Below are 17,473 nucleotides of genomic sequence, written 5' to 3' on the forward strand. Positions count from 1 at the left end.
TCCCTGGTACTGTGAGGCAGCAGTGCTAACCACTGAGCCGTCATGCCGCCTCTGGTGCTAGATGAGCACAGCAGGTCAGGCAGCATCCAAGCAGCACGAGAGTTGATGTTTCAAACAAAAGCCATTCATTAGGAATTTAGAAAATAGTCTATGTCTCTATTCTTCTACCAAGTTGTACAACCTCACACATTCCCACATTGTATTCCATCTGTTCCTTCTTTTTGCACTCCTGTAGCCTGAACAAGTAGTTCTGCGGCCTCCCTGCTTCATCAGCATTACCTCTCACTCCAAACATTATCTTTGTGTCATCTGCAAACTTAACAACAATGCTGTCAGTTCTTTCGTCCAGATCATGAATGTATAACGTGAATAGTTGTGATCCCAACATGGATAGCTGCAGAACTCCACTCATCACTGGCTAACATCCTGAAAAAGATACCTTTGTTTCTACTGTCTGCCTCTTCCCAGTCAGCCAGACCTTTATCCAAGCTAGAGTCCTAAACACTGTGGTGTCATCTTATTTAGCAGCCTCCTGTGTGGCACCTTGTCAAAGTCTTTCTGTAAATCCAACAGATCAAGTCCAATGGCTCTCCTTTATCTAATTTACTTGTTACCTCCTCAAAGAATTCTAACAGAATTGTCAGACATTAACTGCCCTTGATGAAGCCGTGCTGATTCTGCCCTATCTTACCATGCACTTCCAAGAACTCCAAAATCTTACCAACAACCAAAGTCAGTCTATTAGCCTACAATTTCCCATCTTTTTCCTTCCTCCCTTCACAAACAGGAATGTTGCATTAGCCACTTTCCAGTCCACTGGGATCCTCTTGTTTCCAGTGATGCCTGTACAATCTCCTCAGCTCTCGTCTTCAGAACCCTTGGGTGTAGTCCACCTGGTCCGGGTGATTTATCCACCTTCAAACCTTTCAGCTGCCCCATGATGGGCAGTATACCCATCCCTGCCCCCGACCTCACTTGAAGTTCTATATGCAGCTGGTAACTTTTACTATGAAGACTGATACAAAGTATCTATTCAGTTAGTCTGCCATTTCCCTATTACTACATCTCCAGCCTTATTTTCCAGCAGTCCAATGCCCACTCTTGCCTCTCTCTTACCTTTTAGACATCTAAAAAAATTCTTTGAACAGTTGCGGGTAGAATGATCAATTCATGCAAGAGTGAGAGATGGAATGGGGCATTATTTTATATTATTAGCTAGTATACTCTCAGATTCTATCTACCCTCCCTGATTGTTTCTTTAGGTTATCCTCAGCTGGTTTTTAAAGACTTCCCAACCCTCTGGCTTCTCAACTAATATCCACCATATTTTATCCTTTTTCTTAGTGCACTGATATTACTACTCTGATGACACTTTTTTATTCTTCCCACCAAAGTGAACAAGTTCAAATTTTGCCACTGTCATATATACTCCATCAGTCAGATTTTTGCTTATTCTCCTATCCTATCTATATTAGTCTGCATCCATTTTTCATCTTTACAACCTTACTTGCTGCTTTTGAGTCAGGTGCAAATTTAGCTACCATGCCTTCATCTAAGTCATTGATAAAAGTTGAGGGCCCAGCATGGACCCAATTCATCTCATCCTGCCAATCTTAAGATCTTTGGGCCTATTGTTTTCTGCCAGCTAGCCAAGCTTTGACCTATGCTTATATGTTACCCCTCACATTCTGAGCTCCTACTTTGTGCAATAATTTTTTACATGGCATCTTGTCAAATGCCTTCTGAAAATCCAAGTACAATATGTTAATGGGCCCTTGTTTATCCACAGAATGTTCCTCCTTCAAAGAATTCAAATAAATTGGTTAAACACAATTTCCCTTTCACAAATCCAAATTTTGGGGGTGGCATATTGGCTCAGTGGTTAGCAGGCTCAATTCCAGCCTCAGGTGACCCTCTGTGTGCAGTTTGCACATTGTCTCCATGTCTGCGTGGGCTTCCTCCAGGTACTCTGATTTCCTCCCACAGTCCAAAGATGTGCAGGTTAGGTGGATTGGCCATGCTAAATTGCCCATGGTGTCCAGGGATGTGTAGGTTAGGTGGATTAGCCATGGGAAATGCAGCATTACAGTGATAGGGTAGTGGGGTGAGTCTGGGTGGGATACTGTTCAAAGAGTCAGCATGGACTTGTTGAGCTGAATCACCCTTTACCACACAAGACAGATTCTATTATTCTATGATGTTAGCTCTTCCTGTTTCCTTTGGGTTTTTCAATGTGCTCAATTATAACCTCTTTAATGATTGATTCTTATGCTTTGCCTATGACAAATATCCATAAGACCATAAGACATCAGAGCAGAAATTAGGCCACGCAACCCATCGAGTCTACTCTGCCATTCAATCACGTTTGATAAGTTTCTCAACCCCAATCTCCTGCTTTCTCTCAGTAAAACTTGATCCCATTGCTACTCAAAAGTTAATTGGTATATAAAACTAAATGATACTATCAAGCTAATTGGTCGATAGTTTCCTGTTTTCTTAAATTGAGGGTTTACATTGTTTATGTTCCAGAATCTAATATAGTTTTGAAACTTAGCACTTTTGCATTGCTTAGCACCTTTGCAGCCTCCAACCTCATTGTCCATGAACCCTCCTACCAAAAATTCACAAAACTTGACTTCCCTGATCGACCCATTGTCTCAGCTTGCTCTTGTCCTACTAAACCCATCTCTGCCTACCTTGACACCGTCCTGTCCCCCTTAGTCCAGGAATTCCCCACCTACGTTTGAGACACCATCCATGCTCTTCATCACTTCCAAGATTTTCGTTTCCCCGGCCCCCAATGCCCCATCTTCACCATGGAATCCAGTCCCTGTACATATCCATCCGTTACGGTAGAGGCCTCCAAGCCCTCAATTTCTTCCCCTCATGCCACCCCTCCCAAAGCAACAAGAACAGAAGCCCTCTGGTCCTTACTTCCACCCCACCAATCTCTGCATAAATCGCATCATCCTCCGCCACTTCCGCCGCCTACAAACGGACCCAACCACCAGAGATATATTTCCTTTCCCACCTCTATCAGGGTTCTGGAGAGATCTTCCCTCCATGTCACCCTCGTCAGGTCCACGCCCCCCACCAGCCCACTCCCCACTCCCGGCACCTTCCCCTGCCACTGCAGGAAGTGCAAAACCTGCACCCACACCACTCCCTTCACCTCCGGCCAAGGCCCCAAAGGATCCTTCCACATCCAACAGAAATTTACCTGTACTTCCACTAATATCATCTACTGTATCCGTTGCACCCGATGTGGTCTCCTCTACATTGGGGAGACAGGACGCCTCTTTGCAGATCATTTCAGAGAACTTCTCTGGGACTCCTGCACCAACCAACCCTACCGCTCCATGGCTGAACACTTCAACTCCCCCTCCCACTCCATCCAGGACATATAGGTCCTGGGCCACCTCCATCGCCAAACCCCTACCACCTGATGCCTGGAGGAAGAACACCTCATATTCCACCTTGGGATCCTGCAGCCACAAGGGATCAATGTGGATTTCAACAGTTTCCTAATTTCCCCTCCTCCCACATTATCCCAGTCACAAGCTTCCAACTCGACACCGCCCTCCTGACCTGTCCATCACCTTTCCCATCTATCCACTCCACCTTCCTCTCTGACCAATCATCTTCTCCCTCACCATCATCTACCTATCACTTTCTCAGTTACCTTCCCCCCCATCCCGCTCCCCGCCGCCCCCCCCCCCCCCCCCCCATTTATGTGTTAGCCTCCCGGTCCACAAGTCTCATTCCTGATGAAGGGCTTATGCCCATAACCTCGATTCTCCTGCCCCTCGGATGCTGCCCGACCTGCTGTGCTTTTCCAGCACCACACTCTCGACGCTAATCTCCAGCATCTATGCTCCGCACATTCTCCACCTTTGCATTGCTACATTATTAGTTACCTTCTGTATGATCCTAGGATGAAATTTGTTAGGACCCATAGACTTAGCAATCCATATTCATTACCATAATGTTATATGGTAATAGATCGACAACATAGGAAAAGCCTCTTCAGCCCATCAAGTTTGTGCTGGTCAAAAAAAAGCACTCAACTATTCCAATCCCAATTTACAGCATAGTCACGTATGCCTTGGCATTGCAAGTTCACATAAAATACTTCTTCAATGTCATGAGGGTTTCCGCTTATACCACCCTTCGAGGCAGTGAGTTCCAGATTCCTATCACCACTGGGTGAAAAGGTTTTTCCTAACATCCCCCTAGGTCTCTTGCCCCTTACTTTAGGTCTATGCCCCCTGATTAATGGTCCCTTGACCAAGAAGAAAGGTTAGAACATAGAACATTACAGCGCAGTACAGGCCTTTCAGCCCTCAATTTTGTGCCAATCTGTGAAACCAATCTGAAGCCCATCTCACCTAAACTTTCCATTCTCATCCATATACCTTTCCAATGACTATTTAAATGCCCTTAAAGTTGGCGAGTCTCCAACTGTTGCAGGCAGTGTATTCCATGCCCCACTACTCTTTGAGTAAAGAAACTACCTCTGACATCTGTCCTATATCTATCACCCCTCAATTTAAAGCTATGTCCCCTCATGCTAGCCATTGCCATCCGAGGAAAAAGGCTCTCACTGTCCCACCTAATTCTCCGATTATCTTATATATCTCAATTAAGTCACCTCTCAACCTTCTGCTCTCTAACTTAAACAGCCTCAAGTCCCTCAGCCTTTCCTCATAAGACCTTCCTTCCAGACCAGGCAACATCCTAGTAAATCTCCTCTGAACCCTTTCCAAAGCTTCCACATCCTTCCTACAATGCAGTAACCAGAACTGTATGCAGTATTCCAAATGTGGCTGCACCAGAGTTTTATACAGCTGCATCATGATCTCATGGTTCCGAAACTCAATCCCTCTCCAAAACTCAGTTCCTTCCTGTCTACCCAATCTGTGCCCCTAACAGTTTAATACATCTCAGTCATGTCCCCCTTCAGTCTCCAGGAAAACAACTCCAGTCTACCTATCTCTCTTTATAGCTAACACTCTCCAGCTCAGACAACAAGCTGGTAAATCTCCTCTGCACCGTTTCCAGTGCTACCACATCGCTGTTATCATGTGCATTCCAGAACCGCACACTATATTCTAGCTGTGGCCTGACCAATATTTTATAGAGTTGCAGCATGACCACTTCACCATTAATGATAATGTTCAGGTTTTTCTCTTTCTTTAGTCTTCTAATTTACAGGTATTACTCAGAAATTTTACACCCCTTATTGTGAAGACAGTTGCTATTTCTTTCTTATGTATTATTATTACTGTTTTTACTCTATAATTATGTTACATTATGGAGCTGTGCTATTGTTTATTCTCCGTTCTCACCATCTAGAGGACCAAAACTCATTTCATTTATTGTTTTCCTTTTCTGCTACCCGTAGGACCTCTGCTCTTTTTTTTGCATTTCTAGCTAGTATCTTCACATATTCCAATCTGTATGTTCTGATTAACCTCTTAGTCATTCCCTGCCGTTCTTTGAAATGTGCCCTGTTTTTTAACCTACTTATTATCTTTACACAATCACATGCCTTTTCCTAAAGTTTGCTGCTTTCTTAACTATGGTTGACAGGTATTCTCGTTGAAATTTTTCTGTTTGAATAGTTTAAATGTACTAATCCTGAATATTCTGAAATATCCCTTTAAATGTCGGTCATTTTAATCAAACTTTTCTTTCTTTACAAAACCATAAAAAAGGAAGATAAATTGCAACACCAGCAAACATTGCAATACATCCAAAACACAATGATACCCATGTGCAGAACAGACAAATCAATGAAGATAGTTAATGAACATTTGAACAAGCAAAACAGCTCAGCACAACAAAACATTAGCTCCCGATCTCTGAGAGCACTAAGTATTGCACATACAATATTCGGAATTCTTCCTTCAAGGACATCAAGTACACTAAGTCAGAACGCTATGACTACACAAAAGCCCTAGTTAAAATGGCAAATAAGTTTGTATCCAAGTAGTTCAGAAAGGGCAGCCATATCCAATAAACATTTTCTGTTTTCCAGCGCACCATATTCATGAAAAAGTTCAAAGGTTTATGTTCCAAAATAAGCCTAAACCAACCTAGCAGATCTGGGAAGGGGCATTTCAGAAGCCCAACACGTTAAAATATTTCTCCTTGCGCAGAAAGTGAGGATATTAAAAAGTTTTTTCCCATGAGCATCCAAAGAGGGTATATTGGGGTCAGCCCAGGAGGAGAGAGATAGGCTCCATCTTAACCTCGGTACCTCGGCCTTTGACCCTCTCTATAACCCCTGCCACAGAACTCAATATGTATGGAACCTGTGGCAGGACCATAAACAATGAGTGAGATTACTGATGTTTATCTTTATTTGGAGATGCTAGTGTTGGACTAGGGTGTGCAAAGTTAAAAATCACACAACACCAGGTTATAGTCCAACAGGTTTAACTGGAAGCACTAGCTTTCGGAGCGCCGCTCCTTCATCAAGTGGTTGTGGAGGACACAATTGTAAGACACAGAATTTATAGCAAAAGTTTACAGTGTGATGTAACTGAAATTATACATTGAAAAATACCTTGATTGTCTATTGAGTCTTTCATCTGTTTGAATACCATGATAGTTTCACTTCTTTCATGTGTAAATTCACAAAACCTTTTTTTAAAAGTTGCATTCTCAGGTTAACTGTAACAATTGATGCTAGTTAGACAATATGTTGAAGGTGTTAGCCCCCTGTGTTCTCTGTGTGTGTCATGATGTTTAGATTGATTCTAATCTAAAAAGTGAGATAACAGTGTTTGACATGAATTCATGCAGTTTTTGAGCAAAGTACAATGTAACTCTGCAAGTACAAATTCACCCCACAAATGTATGTGTATATGTATATGTATGCATGTGAGTCTTTGTGTCTGTGTGTGCATGTGTGTGTGTCTGTCTGGGTTGGGGGGTTGTGAGTGTGAGAGAGAGTGTATATGTGTATGAATGTGAGTGTAGAGTGTCTTAAGTCTATGAGGGGGTGCATGTGTGAGTGTGTGCGTGTGTCTGGGTTGGAGGGTTATGAGTGTCTGTGAGAGAGAGTGTATATGTGTGTGCGTGAGTGTAGAGTGGTCTAAGTCTCTGACAAGATGCATGTGTGAGTATGGGAGTGTGTGTGTCTGTCTGTAAGGGTGTGTTGAGTGTCTGTGTATTTGTGTGTGTGTCCTTGTGTGTGTGTGTGTGTGTGTGTGTGTGTGTGTAGTGCAATGGTGGTCACCTGTAATGTGACATGAATCCAAGGTCCCGGTTGAGGCCCTCCCAATGGGTACGGAACTTGGCTATCAGCCTCTGCTCGGCCACTTTTCGCTGCTGCCTGTCCGGAAGACCACCTTGGAGGATGATCACCCATAGGTCCGAAATCGAATGTCCTGGACCGCTGAAGGGTTCCCCAACTGGGAGGGAACACTCCCGTCTGTTGATTGTTGTGCGGTGCCCATTCATCCGTTGTCGTAGCCTTTGCTCGGTTTCCCCAATGTACCATGCCTCAGGGCATCCTTGCCTGCAACATATAAGATAGACAACGTTGGCTGAGTCACATGAGTACCTGCCACGTACATGGGGGGAGGTGTCCCCACGTGTAATGGTGGTGTCCATGTCCACACTCTGACACATTTTGCAGTGCCTACCGTGGCAGGGTTGTATGGAGTTGTCCTGAAAGCCAGGCAGCTTGCTACTAACAATGATCTGTTTGAGGTTTGGCAGTTGTTTAAAGGCAAACAGTGGAGGTGTGGGGAAGGTCTTGGCGAGGTGCTCATTTTCATTGATAATATGTTGCAAGTCACGAAGAACAGCTCCTGGGAAGTACTGAACAACAAAGGGTACCCTGACGGTTGCAGCACGTTTCTGTCTCCTGAGGAGGTAATTACAGTTCCTTGCTGTGGTACATCGGAACCGGCGGTCGATGAGTTGAGCATTGTACCCCGTTCTTATGAGGGCATCCCTGAGTACTTCCAGGTGCCTGTCACGTTCCTTACACTTAAGACAAAAGGGAATGCTTCCACTTAAACTTTGAGAGATGGTCTGGACCCTATGCAAAATCTTTAGCTGTATGGAATAGGTCCTATTACAAATCGAGATCTTCCTCGAATTGTCACAGATGTCCCACCATGCCCCCATAGAAATTTCAACCCTTAATTCCCTCTCCCAAACCCAGCAAAGCTGCTCAATGTCTTTTGAAGGATCACTCCCCAGCATACGATAAAGTATACTAACAGAGAGAGTACTTTTAGCATAAAGTACCCTCTTCTCCAAAGTAGGTCTACAGCAGTTGTTCAAGAGCGTGGTCCCTTTCTGAATAAAATCCCTGACCTGAAAAAAGCAGGAAAGGTCTTTGCTAACTAGACCATGTTTACGAATTATTTGGTCAAAGGACATCATTATTTCACCTTCAAATAAATCACACAAACAGGAGATTCCCCTAGCTGCCCAAAGCTTAAATCCAGGGTCCATTACCCCCAGTTGAAAACCCAGCATATCTACTATAGGTGTAAGAAATGACATTTTGGACATATTACCCTCCTCCTGTCGCATTATCCTCAGTGCCTTAACAGTATTAATAATGACTTCAGCAAGCTTAGTTTCCACGGCCAGTGATGGGAAGCATGATCCTATGGGATGATTGAGCAAAATTGAAGGACGAAATAGCCTTTTGCTGCTCCAATGCTTTTAATCTAATAAAGATTACAAATTTACATATATTTGATCAGCTGATGGGTGAGTGCCGAACCAGAGGACACAGCTTAAAAATATGGGGTAGACCATTTAGGACAGAGATGAGGAGAAACTTCTTCACCCAGAGAGTGGTGGCTGTGTGGAATGCTCTGGATTCATTTAAGAAAGAGTTGGATAGAGCTCTCAAGGATTGTGGAATCAAGGGTTATGGAGATAAGGCAGGAACAGGATACTGATTAAGGATGATCATATTGAATGGTAGTGCAGGCTCGAAGGGCAGAATGGCCTACTCCTGCACCTATTCTCTATTGTCTATTGTCTACACTAGAACTCTATGGGAAGCTAGGGAAATGATTAGTGGGCTTCTTACTGAGATATTTGTATCATCGATAGTCACAGGTGCGATGCTGGAAGACTGGAGGTTGGCTAAAGTGGTGCCACTGTTTAAGAAGGGTGGTAAGGACAAGCCAGGGAACTTAAGACCAGTGACCCTGACGTTGGTGGTGGGCAAGTTGTTGGAGGGAATCCTGAGAGACAGGATGTGCATGTATTTGGAAAGGCAAGGACTAGCAACACATTTTCAGCTCTGATCTCCAGCATCTGCAGTCCTCACTTTCTCCTCTACTGAATAGGGATAGTCAACATGACTTTATGCATGGGAAATCATGTCTCACAAACTGGATTGAGTGTTTTTTTAAGGAGTAACAAAGAGGATTGATGAGGGCAGGGCAGTAGATGTGATCTATATGGACTTCATTATTGCTTTTGACAAGGTTCCCCATGGGAGACTGGTTAGCAAGGTTAGATGACATGGTATACGGGGAGAAACAGCCATTTGGATACAGAACAGGCTCAAAGGTTAAAAATCACGCAACACCAGATTATAGTCCAACAGGTTTAATTGGAAGCACTAGCATTCAGAGCGCTGCTCCTTCATCTCCGAAAGCTAGTGCGTCCAATTAAACCTATGGGACTTTTACCTGGTGCTGTGTGATTTTTAATTTTCTCCTATAATCTGGTGTTGTGTGACTTTTGACTTTGTTCAGGGTATAGCTCTGACTTGGGCTGGGAGGGAAGCAGTTCGGTTCTCTATTGCTGCATTGTTCCGGAAAATGTTTGTAGTTTTTCAATTTCAAATGCTGTATCACCAAAGGCAACAGCTGAGCAGAGAGGATCCTTCACAGAAAATAAAACTTTGGACAAAATTACATTCTGATTCCGAGAAGAGCAGAAGCAAAGACAGAAATTACTAGAAAACCTCAGCAGAACTGGCAGCATCTGGGGACAGTTAACGTTTCGACTGCCTTCTGTCAGACTTTCTGAGTTTTTCCAGCAATATATCTTTATGTTTGTTTTCCAGAAACGGCAATGTTTTAGGGGCGTGTCCATGTTGATGAGGGGGCGTGTCCATATTGATCTGGGGGCGGGGTCAGTCGGGCTGGTCACATGGGCCGCTCTTCGCGCCACTTTCGGAAAGCCGGGCTAGCGGCAGTCGGTGTGAGGGGCGCCGGGTGAACGGGTTGTTTGGTGAGTTCTCACCGGGCCTGCTTCCCGGGCTATGTCGATGCAGGTAGTCATTGTCGGCAGCTTCGTGTTTACCCCCGATCGGGACCCGAACTCCACCTCCCCATGGGCCGGTTGTTGTTTGTGCCGAGATCGCCGCCGCCAGTGCACCGTTGGGACAGCGCCTCCCGGCGAACATCCCCCCCCCCTCCCCCATCCCCCTCCCGCCCTCCCCCATCCCCCTCCCGCCAAATATCTGCCATCTGGGAATTTCGGGGAAGGTGAGCGGCCATCGGGTTTGTGGGGAAATGGGACTGTGTAGTGTTTCTTTATCGGGGAATAGGGCTAGGCTGAGAGCAAGAGGGGGTAGCAAAGGTCGGTGGTGGGCAGAGGTTTGTACTGGCTGTGAGCGGGTGGTATGGAGTCAGGAGTAGGCTTTGATCCCGGGCCGATCTTTCGGGCTCGGAGTGAGCACATGGCGCGACTGGAGGCTCTAGGCCTGCAGCGAGGTGAAGGCAATGCGCATGCGCGGAGGCAGCGTGGCCTGTCGGGAACTAAAAGTTTATTCAAAAAAGATGGCGCCCTGGGATACAGGAGAGCGCGCGGAGCGCGTCAGGTCAGGTCAGGTAAGGAGCGCGTGGCCAGGCTTCCTGCAAGAGCGCGCGCACCCCAGCTGCGTGCCATTTTTAACGGATTGCCGTTTTCCTTATTCAGAGTTTCTGAGTGCGCGGATTTGTAAGAAAAGCATGAGGGTGGGGTGGAATGAATGATGTGAGGGGCGCAACAGGTCAGGCAAGGCAATACAAATTAGCACAAGGAGACCATTCAAACCTGCTCTGTAATTCAGTAATATCACAGGTGATCTGTTTGTTTCAAATTTCATGTTCTTCTCGTTTCCAATAATCTTTTTGTCTATCTAACAAGAATTCATCTACCCAATCTTAACTACTCAATGACCTGCTCTCCTCCAGCATTTGACTCAGTGTTCCAGAATTGCTGACCTATCAGATAAAATTTCTCAGGATGGCACGGTGGTTCAGTGGTTAGCACTGCTTCCTTACATTGCCAAGGACCCAGATTCAATTCTTGTCTTGAGTGACTGTCTTTGTGGAGTTTGCACATTTTCCCTGTGTCAGTGAGGATTTCCTCTAGGTGCTCTGGTTTCCTCCCACAATCCAAAATGTGTGCAGTTACGTGAATTGGCCGTGTTAAATTGCTCATAGTGTTAAATGCATTATTCAGGGGTAAATGTAAGGTAGGGGGAGGGGTTCCTTTTTGAGGGGTGGTGTGGATTTGTTGGGCCACAGAGCCTGTTTCTATACTATAGGGAATTTAATCTAATAATCTCTGTCCTACTAGGGTGACTGCTAGTTTTAAAACTGCTCTCTCGTTCTGAGTTCACCCACAAAACATAGAGGCTGGCAATACAGAAAAATGCACATTGAGTCTCTGACTATTTTTTTAAAAACTGAAAAATATGTTGCTGGAAAAGCGCAGCAGGTCAGGCAGCATCTGAGGAGCAGGAGATTCGATGTTTCGGGCATAAGCCCTTCTTCAGGAATGAGGGTGTGCCAAGCAGGCGAAGATAAAAGGTAGGGAGGAGGGACTTGGGGGAGAGGCGTTGGGAATGCGATAGGTAGAAGGAGGTCAAGGTGAGGGTGATGGCCGGAGAAGGGGTGGGGGCGGAGAGGTCGGGAAGAAGATTGCAGGTCAAGAAGGCGGTGCTGAGTCCGAGGGTTGGGACTGAGATAAGGTGGGAGGAGGGGAAATGAGGAAGCTGGAGAAATCTGCATTCATCCCTTGTGGTTGGAGGGTTCCTAGGTGGAAGATGAGGCGCTCTTTTTCCAGATGTCGTGATGCCATGGTCTGGCGATGGAAGCGGCCAAGGATCTGCGTGTCCTTGGCGGAGTGGGAGGGGGAGTTAGCGTTCAGTCACAGGGTGGTTGGTGCGGGTGTCCCAGAGGTGTTCTCTGAAACGTTCTGCAAGTAGGTGGCCTGTCTCCCCATGTGGCCGCCTCTACCTCTCCGCCCCCAGCCCCTCTCCGGCCTATCACCCTCACCTTCCACCTATTGCATTCCCAATGCCCCTCCCCCAAGTCCCTCCTCCTACCTTTTATCTTAGCCTGCATGGCACACCCTCCTCATTCCTGAAGAAGGGCTTATGCCCAAAATGTCGATTCTCCTGCTTGGATGCTGCCTGACCTGCTGCGCTTTTTCAACTCTGATCTCCAGCATCTGCAGTCCTCACTTTCTCCTATTTAAAAAAAACGGAATTATATTAATACTATTTTTCATCCACTGTCTTGTATGCCTTAGCATTACAAGCATAGGTCTAAATACGACTAATACTTTAGAGTTTCTGCCTCCATCGCCCTAATATTCAGTGAGTTGATGTGGACTTGGGCCAAATCGACTGTTTCCATGCTGTAGAGATTCCATTCTATTTGTACAGTGTGGAAATAGACTCTTCAGACCAACTCATCATGCTGACTAGATATTGTAAATGAATCTAGTCCCGTTTGCCAACATATGGCTTCCTAAACCCTTCCTATTCATGTACCCAAGCAGATGCCTTTTAAATGCTGTAATTGTACCAGCCTCCTTCATCACTTCTGGCAACTCTTTCCACACATGTACCACCCTCTGCATGAAAATGTTGCCCCTTATGTCCCTTTTAAATCTTTCCCCTCTCACCCTCAAACCTATGCCATCTAGTTTTGGACTCTCCTACCCTTGAAAAAAGACCTTGGTTATTCACCCTATCTTTGAGGAGAAAGTGAGGACTGCAGATGCTGGAGATCAGAGCTGAAAATGTGTTGCTGGAAAAGTGCAGCAGGTCAGGCAGCATCCAAGGAACAGAAGAATCGATGTTTTGGTCTGATGTCCGAAACGTCGATTCTCCTGTTCCTTGGATGCTGCCTGACCTGCGCTTTTCCAGCAATACATTTTCAGCGCTATTCACCCTATCTGGTTTATACCTCAATCAGCAAGGACTTCAGCACTGCTGTAAATCCCAGTGGATACAGGCTTCCAGTGACGAAAGCACCCAATTACATAAGAACTAGGAGCAGGCAGTTCAGCCTTTTGAGTCTGCTGCACTATTTGATAGGATTATGGCTAAACTCATCTTGGCCTCAACGCCACTTTCCTGCCTCATCTCCAAAACCCATTAATAATTAAAAATCTGTCCATCTGCTCAATGTCCCAGCATCCACCATATTCTGGAGTCATGAATTTCACAGATTCATGACCCTTTTGAGAGAAGTAGTTACTCCTCGTCTGTTTTAAATCTGCTACCCTCTAGTTAAAAATCAATCTTTTGTTTTAAGGTGCCGCACATTAGGAAACATCCTTTCTGTCTACTTTGTCAATTTCGATCCATATCTTGTATACCTCAGTTATAACTGCTCTTGTTCTTCTAAACCCCGGAGAATATAAGCTTAAACTACTGAATGTGTTTTCATAAGACAAGCCCCTCAGCTCTGGAATCAATCTAATGAACTTGCTCTGAAATATGTCCAATGCAAATACATCCCTCCTCAATTAAGGGAACAAAAGTTGTACACAATACTCCAGGTGCAGTTGCAGCAATACTTCCCTACTTTTATGCTCTATTCCTTTAGCAATTCTACTTTCTTTCTGCTTGCCTACTATGCCTGCAAACCAGTTCTGTGTTTCCTGCCCGAGGATACCCAGATCCCTCTGCAACCAATTACTCTGAAGTTTCTTTCCGTTTAGACAATCCGTTACCTTTCTAATTCTTGAACCAAAATGGATAATATCAGACTTATCCTTGTTAAACTCCATCTGCTGCATTTTGTCTCATTTGCTTAACCTATCCATATCCACTTGGAAATGTCTTATTTCTGCATTTCGGTGTACTTTCCTACCAAATTTTAGGTTCTATCGCTCGAACTCGTTCTGTCTCGCACTCCGATTTTCATATCCTTGCTCTGTCTCTTGCTTGCTCACTTGTCTGTTCTCTCTCACTTGAGCATGCCCATACTCTCGCTTGCTTGCGTGCGCCCTCTGGTTGTCTCTGTCTTGTATGAGGCCATTCTCTTCCTTTCTTCCTTTCTCGTTCACTCTCTTGCACACACCTGTTTTCTTGAATGCACGCTCGCTCTCCCTCTCTCCATGCACAGGCCGTATAAGTGTAAGGGAGAGCCCACTTGGTGAGCTGGGAAAGAGAAGGAGATTATCCCAATGGAGTAGGAAGGTGTGGAATCCTCACTGAATTTTGGTTAAACGGATGGTTTCCCCAGATCATCAGCTGGATTTCTTCCACAGGATTCTGCCATGATGCGAATGGGTATTAAGAGGAGTTGCAAATAGATTCATAAGAAAGTTGATCAGTGAAGTTGGGACACTTCTTGAAGGTTGCAATGAGATTTGTTTGAGGTCATCAAACGCATGAGGTGTCTGTACGGTTCTCAAGGAGAAACAGTTCTCATTGACTCTATGGAAACATTAAAAGCTTGGGGGTATTTGTTTAATGAAATTGTTTTCATTATTGCCAATGTGGACACCATATCAGCGTAGTGAATGCTTGGGATCTGGCATGTGCTGCTCGAGTGTAAGTTGGAATTAGATTCAGTGGAGGCTTTCAGAAGGATTCCTTACCTGAAGGTGGGGGTGGGGAGGGGGGAGCAGTGACTGACTACTACCAGGTGCTTATGCAGAGTTCCATCCAAAAGCCTCCAGTGTTGAAACCATTCTGTGATTCCGTGGGGAATATTTGTTTTAAAATGAATGAAAGCAAACCTCCTAATGAAATAACATTGCTAGTTAGTTAATATAATCAGTCCCAGGTAATTGGAGCAGGTTTCTCCAAGCTAAAACCAAAAGAGGTCTTTAAGACTTTGGGATAGGACTCTGTATGTAATTCCTAAGAGATACTGTCATCTGTAATTGCCTTGTTAATCTGCAGTCAGTAGTAACAGTAGAACTGGAGTCATACGTCAGGCAACATAAAGGCTTCACATTGCTTTCCTTGGGGGCATTTATTATTGCTTTTACTGAGATTGGCTCTGTTTCCAGTTGTAAAAAAAAGCTTCAAATTCTCAAACTACTCTAAATGAATTTGAACTCCTGTTCTTTCGACTATTAATCCGAGTCTCGAGATTATGAGCCCAGTGACCATATATATTACAGCCTCTGAACATTTCTAAGACATGATGCACTGTCTAGTATCAGTTGTCAGGTTTTAACTGTTTCATATGTAAAATGCAGTCAGAGACATAATTGAATACATGTGTTTGTGAGGCTATACAGTCCTGACCACCGTCTCTGGATGTCAATCATCTGTATTCATTGAGATTATTCATGGAGAGACAGCAAGCTAGTATTTTGAGTCCAGATGACTTATGCAGAGTCTGATGAACAGTTGGCTCGACTCGAAACGTTAGCTTGCTGTCTCACCATGGATGCTGCCTGACCGACTGCTAACTCCAGTGTTTGTTGTTTTCGGTACAGGTTCCAGCATTTGCAGTAGTTTGCTCCTCAGTTGGGATTCGTTTGTTCGGATAAGATTTGATCTTTAAAATTTAATTGCAAGACATTTCTAGTGGCCTTGTTTTGAATTTTGGATTATTGTGATGAATGCAGTTCATCTATTAAAGCCATTGTATCAATTTATTTAATCACTAGTTGGTGATTTTTTTTTATTTATCCCAGCAGGCATGAACATAGAAAGGGAGCATCGCTTTGAAGATTTGTTGAATGGGTGTTAAATGTGAAGAAAGCAACCCTGCACTGGATTGGGTCAAGTTGTGCAAAAGTGCTTACAGTGCAGGTAGCAGGGTGCATCTACTGCAGTGTAAGCACTTATTGCATTACCTTGGCAGATATGTTTACCTGCAATCATCCCAGGCCTCAACCCCATCCTAACACTGCACTGCTGTGTTAATTGCTTTGCAAGCCTGTGCATGCAGTTTGCTAACGTACCCCTTGTGTTAAGGTGCATCTAGTGCAGTTAGTGATATAGCTTAGAATCTACTGCCCTAAGTGCTCCTTCTGGCACAGGATGCTACACAGTCAGCCTGGTAATCACACTTGACATGTTAAAGGGTATAAACTAAATTTCAATTGACAAAGTAGCACGCACGTTGTTTGTGATTTTTATTTTGCTTATGTCTTATTCTGTAAGTTACTTGACACTTTGGTTTGAAGTGAAATGATTAGATTTGAAAGACCAAAATGCTTTGGTATGTTTCTGCAGTTCATTGAGCATGAGAATGTGCTATTACAGTATTTCATTATTATAGTCTCTAAATTGCTTTTACTGTAAAGGTACTGTAGCACTAAATTGTATAGTTAAAACTCTGTGAATATTGTGGGATCCCTACTTTGAGTTAATCCATTGTCCCACAAGACATATCAATTTGAGTTGTGGTGGGCAAGTGTGGCTTTGTCTTTCCGACCATTATCTGTCTTGCAAGGCTGCTGACTCCATTCTGTGCCATGTGTTGGCAGGGATATCATGAATTCTTACAATAATGTGTTCAGGTCCTGAATGACATGAGGTACAGAAGATTGAAAATTCCGAAAAGTAAGTGTCATGTTAAAAGGTTACTGCATGTAATGCTGTCTTGTATTCAAATGCATTGAAAGTAATTAGGACAATTAAAGGGCAGAACACTGATCCTACCAGTCTAATTAAATCTTTGCTTCAGAAACATTAAATCAAAGATGCACCCTTTGATTTGAAGGTGACTTGTATATTCTGCAAGAGAATGTACAAAGTGTCTCAAATGTGCTTTAATTGCTTTTGCATCAATGATAGTTCTGCAACTTTCTGCCAGTTTTGCAGTTTTGTATTACAGGAAGACATGACCTGTGCAAATCTATGCAAAACTAGTAGGGAACTGTACTGCTGCTTGACATTTGCCTTGGCTGCTGTTGCTTTATCTCCTTAATGAGCAATCTTCAGATGCACTCTTTTTCGTTAGTGTTTTCTGAATATCTGCAGGATATATTTAGCTGTCCATGCAATACCAAAGTGCTCATAGTGCAGGTAGTAGTGTATAAAATCTACTGTAACATGAGCACTTGCAGTCATGCTAGACAAATTACAGTGAAAGACCTCAAAGTGTGGAAGGATGGAAGTCTTCGTGGGTTACTGTTTACAGTTAGTTTTGCAGGTTTGCATTCAGCTAGTACGTACCTGATGCTGTGCAAATCCATGCAAAACTGACAGTAGCAGTGGGTTTCTGAAGAGCTGCATGTGTAAAATAGACAACGAGTAGTACTTCCAATAAATTTGAGCAAT

General features: G+C 44.2%; 1 long non-coding RNA gene across 1 annotated transcript; it reads left to right on the plus strand.

The window, feature by feature from the left end:
- Window positions 1-10,151: 10,151 nt before the first annotated feature.
- LOC140496106 (uncharacterized) lies at window positions 10,152-16,846 on the plus strand. Its single transcript, XR_011964156.1, has 2 exons — window positions 10,152-10,227; window positions 15,883-16,846. It is a non-coding gene; the product is annotated as an uncharacterized lncRNA (long non-coding RNA).
- Window positions 16,847-17,473: the final 627 nt, after the last annotated feature.

Source organism: Chiloscyllium punctatum, chromosome 25, assembly GCF_047496795.1.
Source record: "Chiloscyllium punctatum isolate Juve2018m chromosome 25, sChiPun1.3, whole genome shotgun sequence".
Classification (NCBI taxonomy): Eukaryota; Metazoa; Chordata; class Chondrichthyes; order Orectolobiformes; family Hemiscylliidae; genus Chiloscyllium; species Chiloscyllium punctatum.